Source organism: Hyla sarda, chromosome 8 (genome assembly GCF_029499605.1).
Source record: "Hyla sarda isolate aHylSar1 chromosome 8, aHylSar1.hap1, whole genome shotgun sequence".
NCBI classification, from domain to species: domain Eukaryota; kingdom Metazoa; phylum Chordata; class Amphibia; order Anura; family Hylidae; genus Hyla; species Hyla sarda.
In genome coordinates this window covers 199,789,892-199,806,433 of record NC_079196.1, presented here as the reverse complement: position 1 = coordinate 199,806,433, position 16,542 = coordinate 199,789,892, and the positions used below count along the sequence as shown (strand labels likewise).

Below are 16,542 nucleotides of genomic sequence, written 5' to 3'. Positions count from 1 at the left end.
GTGGATGTGAACCCTAAATAAAGTCTGCCACAAAAAAAGCATACGAATGCCGGACTATCCTTGTACTGTCCCAGTGCTATGCCGCCATGTAGTAAGACCTGTTTAAACCAGCCTAGTACATATCAGCCTTTGTTTACATCTTTGTGTGGGGTGGGAGGGGGATTCACATAAGATGCAAATTTCCCAGCAGTGCAAACAATAGTTTCCTGGTCTTATAGAGAAGAGGAGGTTTCGCTACACGGCCGCTTCACGGGGGTGAAGGAGATGTTGCCTTGATGTCTATGGCCCTTTTAATCCTTTTTTTTTTCTTCTTTTTTTCTTCTTTTATGGGGTCTTGATCTCTTTTAATCAACGGATGCCAGAAAGTTAAACAGATTTGTAAATTATTTCTATTTAAAAATCTTAATCCTTCCAGTACTTATCAGCTGCTGTATGTTCCACAGGAAGTTCTTTTCATCTTTGAATTTCCTTTCTGTCTGACCACAGTGCTCTCTGCTGACACCTCTGTCCATGTCAGGAACTGTCCACAGTAGGAGCAAATCCCCATAGCAAAACTCTCCTGCTCTGGACAGTTCCTGACATGGACAGAGGTGTCAGCAGAGAGCACTGTGGTCAGACAGAAAGGGAATTCAAAAAGTAAAGAACTTCCTGTGGAGCATACAGCAGCTGATAAGTACTGGAAGGATTAAGATTTTTAAATAGACGTCATTTATAAATCTGTTTAACTTTCTGGCATCAGTTGATAAAAAAATAAATAAATAAATCAAATGTTTTCCAATGGAGTACCCCTTTAATGACAAGAGACTGCACTGTTCTTACACCAAAGTGTGGAACCCTATTGGGAACACAGCCTTATATGTCACTGCAGGATCAAGACTTAGGCTGGGTTCCCACTACGTTTTCTCCCATACGGGAACGCATACGGCAGGGGAGAGCTAAAACCTCGCGCTCCCGTATGCCTTCGTATGCGCTCCCGTATGTAATTCATTTCAATGAGCTGACCGCAGTGAAACTTTCGGTCCGGTCGTCTCATTTTTGCGCCGTATGCGCTTTTACAGCCGGACCACAGTTTTAGGTCCAGGGAAAAAGTGCATACAGCGCAAAAATGAGACGACCGGACCGAACGTTTCACTCCGGCCGGCTCATTGAAATGAATGACATACGGATACGCATAGAAAGGCATACGGGAGCGCAAAGTTTTAGCTCTCCCCCTGCCGTATGCGTTCCCGCATGGGAGAAAACGTAGTGTGAACCCAGCCTTACATAGGTGCATTGATCCGGCTGGGGATATTTCCATTTAAACTTGGTACACATGTTACTTCTATGTCAAAAAAAAAAAAAAAAAAAAAAAAAATATATATATATATATATATATATATATATATATATTAAGGTTCAGGGATGTCTACAGTCTTTGCAGCCTGAGAGTAAAACAACGGAACCCAGACAGTTAAATAATACTTTACTATGACTTTGATCCAGTGACAGGATGTTTAAAACTCCTGGGCAATCTCTGCAGCTAGAGGGTAAAACAGCGGAGCCCATACTGTTAAATCCTACTTTACCATGAGGGTGGTTCGACAACAGGATGCTTAAGGGTGCATTCACACTGAGGAATAGGAGAGGAATTCTTGCGTAAAAAATTCCGCCACGGAATTATTATATTTTTTTTTTGTGCAAAATTTGCGCGAAAATCGTGCAGAATTAACGCGGAATTCTGTGCAGATTTTCAACAAGGAATATAGTGGGAAACTGTATTTTTTTTTTTTTTGCTGGACTACAACCACCCATTGGAATTTCCCTTTTTATTTATATATTTATTTTTTTGTGCAAAACTTGTGCGCAAATTCCATGCGGAAACTATTTCAAGAGGAAATGTTTTTACCATTGACTTCTCGCGTATTCCGCAGGAAGAATGAACATGTTTTTTCTTCTGGCGGAACGGAATTCCGTGGCGGAATTCTGCGAGCGGAATTTCCGCAATGTGAACGGTGCAGAGTAAAATACATTGAAGTCAATGGCAATGCAGATGTTAATTATTTCTAAGCGGAGAATTCAAGAGGAATTACTCGAGTAAATTCCTCTTGAATTACTCAGTGTGAACGCACCCTACGACTCCTGGGAAGTCTCTGCAACCCAAGAGTAACATGATCCGGCAATGTACCTGACAATCTCCGCAGCCCGAGAGTAAAACAGCAGAGCCCAGACAGTTAAATCATATTTTACCATGATGGTGATATGACAACTGGATGTTTAAGACTCCTGGGCAGTCTCCTTAGCTCCGCAGCCCAAGAGTAAAACAGCAGAGGCCGGACTGTTAAATCATACTTTACCGAGACTCTGGCTATGGAGATTGCTCGGGAATTTCAAATATCCTGCCGCCAGACCAATGTCATGGTAAAGTATGATTTAACTGTCCGGCAGGCAGGTGCAGGGAATAGTTAGAGAGGGAGTGGGAGAGAATTTTTTGTGAGTGAGGGGAAAGAAGACATCCATGGAGGGGCAGAGAAATGCCATGGCAGCGCTCCTGCAGTGAGGCATGCAGGGGCAATGAACAGTCTATCACTGCTGGGGTTTCAGGAGACTAGGAAAGCTGGGTGGCATACTGCTTTCCTCTCCAACAAGATTTAGGTGGGGCAGCGCTTCTATAATGTATAAGCTGACTTTTGGTAAGTGATAGGTGAGGCTCGCCTGTATATTATGTAGCCTAGTGATCTCCAACCTGCGACCTTCTTGCAAAACTACAACTCCCATCATGCCTTTAGCGAGCAGGTTGGGGAGTGCCGATGTAGACTTCCCCCAGTGTAATTCTCCTACTGGAATAGCTCTTTTTATGACCTGTGCAGTCAGATAATAATAATAGGAGTATTCACAGGGCAAAGGTCTGCTTTATGATGATATGTCTAGAGCAGTGTTTCCCAAGCAGTGCGCCTCCAGCTGTTGCAAAACTACAACTCCCAGCATGCCCGGACAGCCAAAGGCTGTCTGGGCATGCTGGGGGTTGTAGTTTTGCAACAGTGGGAGACACACTGCTCTGGAACTTAAAGGGGTATTCCAGGAAAAAACTTTTTTTTTTTTTATATCAACTGGCTCCAGAAAGTAAAGATTTGTAAATTACTTCTGTTAACAAATCTTAATCCTTTCAATAGTTATCAGCTGCTGAAGTTGAGTTGTTGTTTTCTGTCTGGCAACAGTGCTCTCTGCTGACATCTCTGCTTGTCAGAGTAGAAGAGGTTTGCTATGGGGATTTGCTTCTAAACTGGGCGTTTCCCGAGACAGGTGTCATCAGAGAGCACTTGGACAGAAAAGAACAACTCAACTTCAGCAGCTCATAAGTACTGAAAGGATTAAGATTTTTTAATAGAAGTAATTTACAAATCTGTTTAACTTTCTGGAGCCAGTTGATATATAAAAAAAAAGTTATTTTTTTTCCCTGAATAACCCCTTTAAAGGGGTTTCAGGGACTTTTTTCATTGTTCAGCGCCGTACATTGTGTAGTGATCATACTGGGTAACTGCAGCTCTCCGCTCCCATTAAAGGGGTACTCCAGTGGAAAACTTTTTTTTTTTTTTTTTAATCAACTGGCTCCAAAACGGTAAACAGATTTGTATATAACTTCTATATAAAAAAAAAAAAAATCGTAATCCTTCCAGTACTTATCAGCTGCTGTATACTACAAAGGAAGTTCTTTTCTTTAATTTCATTTCTGTCTGACCACAGTGCTCTCTGCTGACACCACTGTCCAGAGCAGCATAGGTTTGCTATGGGGATTTGCTCCTGCTCTGGACAGTTCCTGACATGAACAGAGGTGTCAGCAGAGAGCACTGTGGTCAGACTGGAAAAGAAATTCAAAAAGAAAATAACTTCCTGTGGAGCATACAGCAGCTGATAAGTACTGGAAGGATTAATATTTTTATTTTTTTTTTATTTTTTTTTAAAGTAATTTACAAATCTGTTTAACTTTCTGGCACCAGTTGATTTGAAAAAAATAAAATAAATAAATAATACATTTCCACCGGAGTACCCCTTTAAAGTGAATGAGAACTGGGATGCTGTAACTCCAGCATGGCCACTACACAGTGTACAGTGATGTCATCACCTGCCTTTTTTTTATTGTGTATGTGATTGTTATGGCGCAATCAACTGATCCATGGGGTGTCGGGTGTCGGACCCCCACCAGTCAGATGTTAGGAGATTCGGCCCTTCAATGAAAACCGTCCAATACTTTACACTGACATTTATCTAGCTTATATTGTGCAGGGAAGATGAGTGTATCTGAACTTTAGACTTTTGTATGGTTACTAGTTGTGCAAGACGCCAAATGTATCCGGGTCACATGGTTAGAGGCTACATACAGTCTTTTTATTGCGTAACTGTGTATATTCCTATGGTCGCCTGACAGTCCGTGTGTACATGTGGTGTGAGATCGTTGGTTTTCCCTTCCTATAAACTACAGTGATCCATCCATCCATAACTTGAATCCAGACTTAAAGGGGTACTACTTTTTTTTAAATGAACTGGTGCCAGAAAGTTAAACAGATTTGTAAATGACTTCTATTTAAAAATCTTAATCCTTTCAGTACTTATTAGCAGCTGTATGCTTTTCTGTCCACCGTGCTCTCTGCTGACACCTCTGTCTGTGTCAGGAACTGTCCAGAGCAGCTATGAGCAGCTTTGTTTGCTATGAGGATTTTCTCCTGCTCTGGACAGTTCCTGACACGGACAGAGATGTCAGCAGAGAGCACTGTGGACAAGACAAAAAAGAAATTCCTCTGTAGCATACAGCTGCTAATAAGTACTGGAAGAGTAAAGATTTTTTTATAGAAGTATTGTACAAATCTGTTTAACTTTCTGGCACCAGGTGATTTAAAAAAAAATGTTTTCCACCGGAGTATCCCTTTAACATACAATGCTACCGACAGTCCAGATCTGCGAAACGTGTCAATGGCCGCAAGAACTGACCAATCAGAATGGACATTCACTTGTAAAACCCCTGTATTACTGAAGTGTATGCACTGACTGGTGTCTGGTAGCGCCGCCCTACAGTACAGGGAGGTATTACATGTTCTGTACTCTTTACCTGTATTACTGAAGTGTATGCACTGACTGGTGTCTGGTAGCGCCCCCTACAGTACAGGGAGGTATTACATGTTCTGTATACTCTTTACCTGTACCAGGGATAGCTGCTCCTTTGGACACCAGTAGAGATGAGCGAACTTACAGTAAATTCGATTCGTCACGAACTTCTCGGCTCGGCAGTTGATGGCTTTTCCTGCATAAATTAGTTCAGCTTTCAGGTGCTCCCGTGGGCTGGAAAAGGTGGATACAGTCCTAGTAGACTCTTTCCTAGGACTGTATCCACCTTTTCCAGCCCACCGGAGCATCGGAAAGCTGAACTAATTTATGCAGGAAAAGTCAGCAACCGCCGAGCTGAGAAGTTCGTGACGAATCGAATTTACTGTAAGTTCGTTCATCTCTAGACACCAGGTGAGGGCAGCTCCATGTTACTTTTTAGGACACTTGGGGAGATTTATCAAAACCTGTGCAAAGGAAAAGTTGCCCATAGCAACCAGATTGCTTCTTTCTTTTTTTTTTTTTTTTTTTTGCAGAGGCCTTGTTAAAAATTAAAGAAGCGATCTGATTGGTTGCTATGGGCAACTGGGAAACTTTTCCTCTGGACAGGTTTTGATAAATCTCCCCCAATGTGTGTACTGTACAGGACCCTGAAGAAGCTCCTGTCCTCTACATAGACAGTGATTACAGCTCCCAGCAGATCTTTATTACTTTTATATGTAAGGATTTGCTTTATCTATATCAGTTATCTACTTATTTTTCTTTAAAGGGGTACTCCGCCCCTAGACTTCGTATCCGCTATCCTTTGGATAGGGGACAAGATGTCTCTTCACGGAGCGACCTTCGCTCCGTGACAGATGACTGGCGATGCGGGGCGGAGTCTCGGGACGTCACGGCCATTCCCCCTCAATGCAAGTCTATGGGAGGGGGCGTGATGGCATGTCCAGCTTAAAGGGATTATCAACCATAAAGGGATTTTAATACTTACCTGCCAGAAATGGACATTTCCTGTTGCATATTGTTCTCTAAACTACACATCCCACAGTTCCATGCTTGAACGTTTGAGGCCACTTTCCTTCCACACAGTGGCCACAGTGTTTTCTAACCAGGGGGCCTACAGCTGTTGCAAAATTGAAGCAGGACAGGCTCCCTCTGATCACCTGACTAGTGATGTCAGGTCTCGGTCGCACTGCAACCTGGGAAATCCCGAGACAACAGTCATTTTGTATGCTGTTAAAAATAAATATTGGGGCGATAATCACAGAATTGTGAAACCACCATCACACACAGGTACAGACACTATATTATGAACTAAACTAACTTTACAGCCACTGTAGCATAGTCAAATAAAAAAAAAAGATCCTGGAATACCCCTTTTAGGTTACGTTTACACGGGCGGATTACCTGCGGATTTTCTGCTGCGGATTTTGCTACCATTGACTTCAATGGGTCAGCAGTAAATCTGCAATAGAGGCAGATTTTCAGATTTTCCTTCTGACCCATTGAAGTCAAGGGTAGCAAAATCCGCTGCGGATTTTCCGCAGCAGATACACAGCGGAAAATCCGCAGGTAATTCGTCCGTGTGAACGTACCCTTTAAAGGGGTTATCCAGCTATTAAAACGTATCCACCAGAGTATCCCTTTAAGGATGGGGATCCTGAGTAACAAACCCCAACTCTCATGTTCGTAAACCCAAGTAGGATGTTGTGGTGGGGAGTCTAGGAGCCCATTTGACGGCTGACCTTATCTTTGCACTGTATATACAGTTCTTTCTACAGATTCACCAGATAAGAGATGCTGAGATTTAATACCTCACATACTGTATATATAACCATAGACCAGTGGTCCTCAACCTGCGGACCTCCAGATGTTGCAAAACGACAATTCCCAGCATGCCCGGACAGCCAACGGCTGTCCGGACATGCTGGGAGTTGTCGTTTTGCAACATCTGGAGGTTCGCAGGTTGAAGACCACTGCCATAGACCATAAACTAGCCCGGTGAGTTGTGATCAGACTGGTCCTGCAGGGACTTTTTGCTGGGAAATATGATCTTGTATTTGCACAGGAGGCCAGATAAGATCATAACTGGGGGGCGTCTGCTCAGGTAGAGGCAGTACAAGCCCCAGTGCATCCTGGGGGGTAGGTTGCCTTTGTCTGTTATGGTCTAGCAGGTGGGGGGGTGGGGGTGCTATTGATCAGGATGAGCTGTCCGGCAGGTGGCCAGTTGACCAGATGGCCCATGTATTCAATTACCTCTCAATAGCAAGATTATGGGCTGGAGCTTTGTTAAAGGGGTACTCCGCAGGAAAACATTATTTTTTTTTTTTTAATCAACTGGTGCCAGAAAATTAAACAGATTTGTAAATTACTTCTATTTAAAAATCTTAATCCTTCCAGTACTTATCAGCTGGAATTTGCTCCACAGGAAGTAATTTTCTTTTTAAATTACCTTTCTGTCTGACCACAGTGCTCTGGAGTTCTTTTCAGTCTGAGCACAGTGCTCCATAGCAGGAACTGTCCAGAGCGGGAGAGGTTTGTTATGGGGATTTGCTTGTACTCTGCACACTTCCTTATATGGACAGAGGGGTCAGCAGAGAGCACTCTGGTCAGACAGAAAGGAAATTCAAAAAGAAGAAAACTTCCTGTGGAGCAAATAGCAGCTGATAAATACTGGAAGGATTAAGATTTTTCTTAATAAAGGTAATTTACAGATTTGTTTAACTTTCTGGCACCAGTTGATTTAAAGGAGTAGTCCAGTGGTGACTCAGTGGTGAACAACTTATCCCCTATCCTAAGGATAGGGTATAAGTTGCAGATCGCGGGGGGTCTGACCGCTGGGGCCCCCTGCGATCTCCTGTACGGAGCCCCGAGAGCCCGTGGGAAGGGGGAGTGTTGACCTCCGCACGAAGCGGCGGCTGACACGCCCCCTCAATACAACTCTATGGCAGAGCTGAAGCGCTGCCTTCGGCAATCTCCGGCTCTGCCATTGAGATGTATTGAGGGGGCGTGTCGGCCGCCGCTTCGTGCGGGGGTCGACACCCGCTATCTGGCCGGAGAGCCGGGGCCCTGTACAGAGAGATCGCAGGGGGCCCCAGCGGTCGGACCCCCCGCGATCTCAAACTTATCCCCTATCCTTAGGATAGGGGATACGTTTTTTCACCACTGGACTACCCCTTTAAATAAAAATGTTTTCCAGCAGAGTACCCCTTTAAGAGGATATGTACATATTCAGATGTAAAGTGTTCATTACATCCATATGAGATAGATGCCTTCTTTGGTAGACATGTCCCTACCATATGGCTGGCTAAGGTTACCTGCTGGCATACGTTGCCGGATCATGGGCACATTTGCAGTGCGTATGCTCATGTATCGGAGCATGCAGAGTAACCCGGCCGTCATGTGATCATCCTGATGGGTGCAGGCTGTGATGTCACCCAGTGGAGTCATATTGTAGGGAAATATGGTGGCATAAAAGTCTTAAAGGCGTTATCTCATCCTGGCAGCTTCTGCAGTGAACAGCCGGGAAGCAGCTGATCCTGTGGAAGGAAACCGTGACGTGCCGGACATTGTCAGAAATGTATCAATGCAGATATATGGCCCTTATTCCCTTTGTTTTGAATATATAGGGGGAATTAATTATTAGCGCAGATTTTCACAAAAAATGAACGCAATTATTGCCGATTGCAATATTTTTATTTGGCTCCTAGGAAAATCATGCGACTTCCCATGACCCAGCTGACGTGCAGCAGCTCAAACGTCCCAGTTTATTGGCGCTTCCTCCCAGCAGTGCTTAAGTCACTTCTCCCCAGCTCTCTATTGTGCAGCCATGTGGGAGGGAGTGACAGCCGGAATGTGTAGGCCAGGTACATGAAATGGGGAAGAGGAATTAAAGGGGTACCTTGTTGCTAGACATCGCATCCCCTCTCCAGAGGATAATGGATAAGATGTCTGATCGCCAGGGGTCTGGCCGCTGGGGACCCCCGTGATCTCCGTGCAGTCACCAGGTGTTCTAAACATTAAGTTCAGAACACTGGTTTCTGGTGCCCGTGCTTGGGAAGTGACCCCAAGCCCCCTCGCCAGGCCCCCTCCATTCATGTCTATGGGAGGGAGGGGGTGATGGCTAACACGTCCCGTCTCATAGACATTAATGGAGGGGGCATGGTGTGACAGGACAACTATGGCCGCCCAAACCCAGCGTTCTAACCATAATGTTCAGAACCCCCGCAATCAGACATCTTATCCCCTATCCTATGGATAGTGGATAAGATGTATGGTAACGGAATACCCCTTTAAGTTTATTTCTCCCCCATTTCATATCCAAATCAATGAACATGACATGGAGGGGAATGGGCTATATGAGGGGGAATGGGCTATATGAGGGGGAATGGGCTATATGAGGGGGAATGGGCTATATGAGGGGGAATGGGCTATATGAGGGGGAATGGGCTATATGAGGGGGAATGGGCTATATGAGGGGGAATGGGCTATATGAGGGGGAATGGGCTATATGAGGGGGAATGGGCCATATGAGGGGGAATGGGCCATATGAGGGGGAATGGGCCATATGAGGGGGAATGGGCCATATGAGGGGGAATGGGCCATATGAGGGGGGATGGGCCATATGAGGGGGAATGGGCCATATGAGGGGGAATGGGCCATATGAGGGGGAATGGGCTATATGAGGGGGAATGGGCTATATGAGGGGGAATAGGGTATATGAGGGGACTTGAGCTGTATGTAGTGAATGGTATATATGAGGAGATTGATAATATGAGGGGGGATGGGCTATATGAGGGGGGAATGGGGTATATGAGGAGATTGATTATATGAGGGGGAATGGGCTTTATGAGGGGGAATAGGGTATATGAGGGGGAATGGGGTATATGAGGAGATTGATAATATGAGGGGGGATGGGCTATATGAGGGGGGAATAGGGTATATGAGGGGACTTGAGCTGTGTGTAGTAAATGGTCTATATGAGGAGATTGATTATATGAGAGGACTTGAGCAGTATGTAGTGAATGGTATATATGAGGGGATATGGGCTGTATGAGAGGTTGGCTATATGAATTTCATACAGCCGTTCCCCTTCATATAGCCCATTCCCCTCATATGGCGTATGTTTCCCCTCATAATGCGCATGTTCCCCCTCATATAGCCCATTCCCCTCATATAGCCCATTCCCCTCATATGGCCTATGTTCCCCCTCATATAGCCCATTCCCCTCATATGGCCTATTTTCCCCCTCATATAGCCCATTCCCCTCATATGGCCTATGTTCCCCCTCATACAGCCCATTCCCCTCATATGGCCTATGTTCCCCCTCATAAAGCCCATTCCGCTCATATGGCATATGTTCCCCCTCATAAAGCCCATTCCCCTCATATGGCCTATGTTCCCCCTCATAAAGCCCATTCCCCTCATATGGCCTATGTTCCCCTCATATAGACCATTCCCCTCATATGGCCTATGTTCCCCTCATATAGCCCATTCCCCTCATATGGCCTATGTTCCCCCTCATATAGCCCATTCCCCTCATATGGCCTATGTTCCCCCTCATATAGCCCATTCCCCTCATATGGCCTATGTTCCCCTCATATAGCCCATTCCCCTCATATGGCCTATGTTCCCCCTCATATAGCCCATTCCCCTCATATGGTATATGTTCCCCCTCATATAGTCCATTCCCCTCATATGGCCTATGTTCCCCCTCATATAGCCCATTCCCCTCATATGGCCTATGTTCCCCCTCATATAGTCCATTCCCCTCATATGGCCTATGTTCCCCCTCATATAGCCCATTCCCCTCATATGGCCTATGTTCCCCCTCATATAGCCCATTCCCCTCATATGGTATATGTTCCCCCTCATATAGTCCATTCCCCTCATATGGTATATGTTCCCCCTCATATAGCCCATTCCCCTCATATGGCCTATGTTCCCCCTCATATAGCCCATTCCCCTCATATGGTTGCTTAGCATTCAGTGGATGGTGTTATAATGGATTTTTGTTTCCTCGTGTCCCCTGGGATGTAAGGTACGGAGTGAGCACATGTGTACAATTTCCCGGCTTGACTTGAGGGTGGTGTTTACCGCCTGTTGCCTGGCAACATAGTAGTGTATGCTTAGGATCAGGCCTTTATTTGCCATTAGGCCCCTTGGGCCTGTGTCTATGGCAGCAGGGTTGAGAGGGGCCGCACTACAGTGTGTGAAAAATGACGGCGACAGCACTTCAGTGAGAAAAAAATAATGCTAAATGCTTTTAATGTAGCTTCTGCCACCATACTATGGCCTGGAGAGAAAAAAATCCACATTGGAAAGATGTATTTCACCACTTTATGTGTATAGGGCAGTGTTTCCCAACCAGGGTGCCTCCAGCTGTAGCAAAACTACAACTCCCAGCATGCCCACAAAAATCCACACACAGTTTTTACTGTGTATTTGTGACAGATCTGCATGAAAAATATTCAGCTATAAATACCCGGCCTGCCCTAGTAATAAAGTTTACAATGTCTATAAACTCCTTTCCCGGTGGTAATAAAGGGTGTGAAGTGCATTACACACGGCGTAATTTTTGCTGAATGTGCGGCCGAAACATTCAGTCGGTGCTAGGACCGATCGGAAATGTGCGGGTTCCATAGACTGCAATGCATTTCCAAGCGGATTTTGAAGAAAGAATTGACAGTTCAATTCCGGATTTTAAATTTCCGCGTCAGATGTTTCCGCCGCGCAAATTCTGCCGTGTACACGGTGCAGCAGAGTCCTATTGAAAACAAGGCTGTGCTGTGTGAACAAGGCCTCAACACTAGGATGTTTATAACCCGGGGGAGATTTATCAAAAATCTGAAGAAAAGTAGTACAGTTGCCCATAGCAACCAAACCATTTTTCAGAGGCCTTTTGAAAAATGAAAGAAGAAAACTGGTTGCTATGGGCAACTGCATGGCGCTTACTCTGTACGGGGTTTTGATAAATCTTCCCCCCCTCATCCACATGTTTTGTACTGGAATATAATAAGGATTTTTATATGTGCAAATATGCAGGATTTTAGCAATGTGTGCCTTTATATAGTGTATGATGGCTACCTATAACCTGAGAGGCGTGCGGGCATCATACAGCTATGTATCCCGATCCCCCCCATATGAGATGAACTCCCAGTTTGGCTGAGTGTTCATGTGTTCCAAAAGGGGAAGTTGGCCGCTGCCAGACTCCTCTGGGGGGGCGGTTTGTCTTTCAAAGAACAAAAGGATTGGGCTTTTAAAACAGCATTTTACAGCATTAAAGGGGTACTCCGGTGGAAAAACATTTTTTTTTTCTTTTTTAAATCAACTGGTGCCAGAAAGTTAAACATATTTGTAAATTACTTCTATTAAAAAATCTTAATCCTTCCTGTATTTATTAGCTGCTGAATACTACAGAGGAAATTCTTTTCTTTTTGGAATGCTCTCTGATGACATCACGAACACACTGCTCTCTGCTGACGTTATTATTATAATAATAAGTCTTTATTTATTGTTGTCCTTAGTGGGATTTGAACCCAAGTCCCCAGCACTCCAAGGCAGCAGTGCTACCCACTGAGCCACCATGCTGCCCTTAGCATACATCTGCTATGCACAGTTGCTAAAATGGACAGAGATGTCAGCAGAGAGCACTGTGCTCATGATGTCATCAGTGTTCCAAAAAGAAAGGAATTTCCTCTGTAACATTCAGCAGCTAATAAGTACTGGAAGAATTAATATTTTTTTAATCGAAGTAATTTACAAATATGTTTAACTTTCTGGCACCAGTTGATTAAAAAAAAAGTACCCCTTTAACCATGTGATAACTAGATGGTTCAAGGCGCCATTGACATAGCGATACAAGATGTGTATTTATTTTTTATTTATTTGGGGAGCGGTGGGATAGGGGACATTTTTTATTTAATATATTAAAATGAAAGTGAAATAAAATTTAGTGAAACTTCATTTTTTTTATTAGACCCACAAGGGGACTTTGACCTGCAATTTTCCGAACGCTCATATACAAGTGCAATGCTTTATCCTGTCAGCATTAAGCTAATAGGCGACCTATCCGGCCCTGGAATAGGGAGGAATAGCTGAGTAGGCCCAAATACATGACATACCCAGGGGCCAGGAAAACCCACCCACATCAAGCGATTGTGTCACCCAGGTGCCAGTCGGGTCAAGATGCCCAGAAACCACTTAGATGCCTGAACCACAATTTAACCATAGCATCTAAGGGATTAAACTACAAGAATTGGAGATTTCGCTGCTTTGGGTAGTTAAAGCAGAAGCCCTGCAGTCATGCAACAGCTAAGCTGCCGTGATATTGGCGCAGGAGGTCAGTGCTGGTGTGGTAATGTTTAGTGTGATTCTGTAGTAAACTGCGAGCGCATGAGCAGTTTACTCACAGACATGTAGGCCATTCCTCCCTGATTGGCTGGGCCACACACGCCATCTCCCTGATTGGCTGGGCCACACACACCATCTCGGTCCAGCTCAGGGTGCGGCGTAGCATATTTTTGTTCAGTAAGCGTTGTGTAGTGTAGTTTTACATAGTGTGCCTGCAGCTGTTGAAAAACTACAACTCCCAGCATGCCCAGACAGCCTTTGGCCGAGATGGTGTGTGTGCACTTTCTAGAATGTTTAGTGAGGGGTTGTTAACATTTTACCTTACTATGTATGTCTTCTCTCTTTTGTGCTTAGAACAGTTACAGCATCAGTTCAGTTTATTGGCTATATGTACACCAACCAACCATAATATTAAAATCTCTCATTGGTGACCTGAAACTTGGCATATATTAGGCAGTGGATGAACAGGAGAACTCCTGCAAAATGAACTTATCCCCTATCGTGAGAGGTCCCAACAGTCTGACCCCCCCCCCCCCTCCCAATCTCCAAAAAAGGATTGTAACTCTCAGTGAGGAGCCTGTGTCATCTTCCAGTAGACCGTGCTCCATTCATTTGTATGGGATGCAGATGATGCCTGACAGCTGTACTCGGGTCTCTTCGGGGCTGTCATAGAAATGAATGGAGTGTGTGCCATCTGCAGCTCTCGCTCCTCAATGAGAGCTAGGACCCCTTACGGAGATTGCGGGGGAGGTCCCAGAGGTCAGAAATCCCCCCCCCCCTCTGCTGGAGTTCTCCTTTAAAGTTGACGTGTTAAAAACAGGAAATATGGCCAAGTGTAAGGATCTGGGGGATAATGTCAAGGGCCAAATTGTGATGTCTAGACAACTGGGTCAGATCATCTCCAGGTAGTGGTTAGTACACTGTTTCCCAACCAGGGTGCCTCCACCTCCTAGTCGATGGCTGTCTGGGAATGCTGGGAGTTGTAGTTTGGCCACAGCTGGAGGCACCCTGGTTGGGAAACACTGGGTTAGTAGCTGCCAAAAGTTCTCCAAGGAAGGACAACCTATGTGGGGGTGAAGGCTAGCCATTTGGTCCCATTCGACAGAAGAGCTACCGTAGAGCAGGTTATTGAACAAGTCCCTGCGGACTATGGTAGAAAAGTGTCAGATCACAAAGGACATCGCAGCTTGCTGTATATTGCCGTGTAGTCACAGTCTGGTCAGGACGTACAGTATGTACAGTGCCCACATGAGCATCAAAGTTAGACCATGGAGCAATGGAAAACTGTGGCAAGATCTGATAAATCACACTTTACATAAGGTAAACGGTTCAGCGTGTGCGTCACTTACCTGGGGAAGAGATGCCATTAGGATCCACTATGGGAAGAAGACAACCTGGCTGGGGTTGTGTGATGGGCAATGTTCTGCTGGGAACCCTTGTGTCCTGGCATCATGTGGATGTAACTGTGACACGTACCACCTATTGTAGAGACCAAGTCCCCCCATCATGACAGAGGGATCCCCCAATTAAGCCTCTTACAGCAGGATAATGCCTCGGCCACACTGCAATCATTGTTCAGGAATGAGGAACATGACAAAGAGATCAGGAATGAGGAACATGACAAAGAGATCAAGGTGGTGACTTGGCCTCCAGATTCCCCAGATCTCAATCCAGTTGAACGTCTGTGAAGATGGGCTGGAGAGAAACAAGTCCCATCCATGGAGGCCACACTTTACAACTGGAATGGAATAGTAGCCGAGGACTATTGCTCTGGGAGATGGATAGACATGGATTCCTGGGGATTATAAAGATTAGAGTCAACTAGTTAGAAGTGTAAAGAAAAGTAGTGTCTGGAAAGTCTGAAGATAGAATGTAGGTCTGCCATCCTCTGGGGACCTGTATGATAGACATCTGTTACTTTGCCGGCAGTCTTATTCCATCTCTCTCCATCTTCTGACTGTAAAGAACGCTCTCCGCGCCTACCTGCCATGTCTCCCGGTGCAGGTTGTCAGTTCTTGAAGAGAAAAGTCCGATTTTCACAGTCTCGTGTTCTCCCTGTAGTACATTGTGTCAGCCGTCTGCAGATCTGTCCTGTCATGGTGCACGCTCTCTTGGGTTCTCTAAGGCTGCATTCACATCACGTTTTTGCAATACGGGTCCCGTATCCCGTTTCTGTACAAAAAACGTGTTTCTCCAAACCAGACCGAAACGTATGCAACCGTATGTGCCTCCTCACGTTTATCAACCGTATACGGTTTGAAAACAGATGTCCGTTTGCATACGTTTTAATACGTTTTCCTTGAAAAAAAACGGAAATGGTTTTATGTTTGTCAGCATTTTAAATAAAGTTCTTTTTATTGAATTTCCCCCCCCCCCCAAAAAAAAAATAAAAAATGAAAAACCGGATGTAACCATACGCACATACGGCTACCATAGAAGTCCATTTTAAAATAACCATAGGGATCGACCGATTATCAGTATGGCCGATATTATCGGCCGATAATCATGATTTTGGACATTATCGGTATCGGCAATTACCTTGCCGATAAGCCGATAATGCCCCGCCCCCCGCACCGCCCCCAACACACCGCGTCACACACCCCCACCATAGTGCTGGGCGGTATACCGGTATGGATTTTTGCCCATACCGCTATACCGGTCGGGCCCCTCCCCCACCCTCCGAGTCAATAAAAAAAATTAAACTTACCCGTAATGGGGGTGGTCCGGGCCATCCATCCTTCCTGTAGTGTCCGGCGGCATTCCGGGTGGAGGGTGAACCGGTCCGGGCTGTCCTTCTCAGGGGGTCATCTTCTACACTCCGGGCAGGGTCCGGCCTAGTACGCTGCATAGACGCTGCTACGCCGTGACGTCAGGTGCGTCGCTGCGCAGCGGCGTCTATGCAGCGTTACTAGGCCGGAGCCTGCCCGGAGTGGAGAAGATGACCCCCGGAGAAGAAGGACAGCCCGGACCGGTTCACCCGGAATGCCGCCGGACACTACAGGAAGGAAGAATGGATGGCCCGGACCACCCTGACAGGTAGGGGGAGAGAAGCGGGTGGCAGCAGCGGCGGCCTATGGCACCGCAAAAGCCACTGGAGTGCATTGATTTAAAGCGCCCGCT

The 16,542-nt window shown here is 45.5% G+C and overlaps 1 protein-coding gene across 3 annotated transcripts in view; it reads left to right on the top strand.

Annotated features, from left to right (window-relative positions):
- ABCA3 (ATP binding cassette subfamily A member 3) overlaps nt 1–16,542 on the top strand; it is a 96,388-nt gene that overhangs the window by 10,292 nt on the left and 69,554 nt on the right. The window contains exon 1 of one of the 3 annotated variants that reach the window (XM_056533610.1): nt 11,289–11,308. The exons of the other annotated variants lie outside the window; for them this stretch is intronic. The gene's annotated coding sequence lies outside the window, so the exon portion shown is untranslated. Of the gene's footprint in view, nt 1–11,288; nt 11,309–16,542 lie in introns of those variants that run through there. 3 annotated transcript variants of the gene reach the window in all.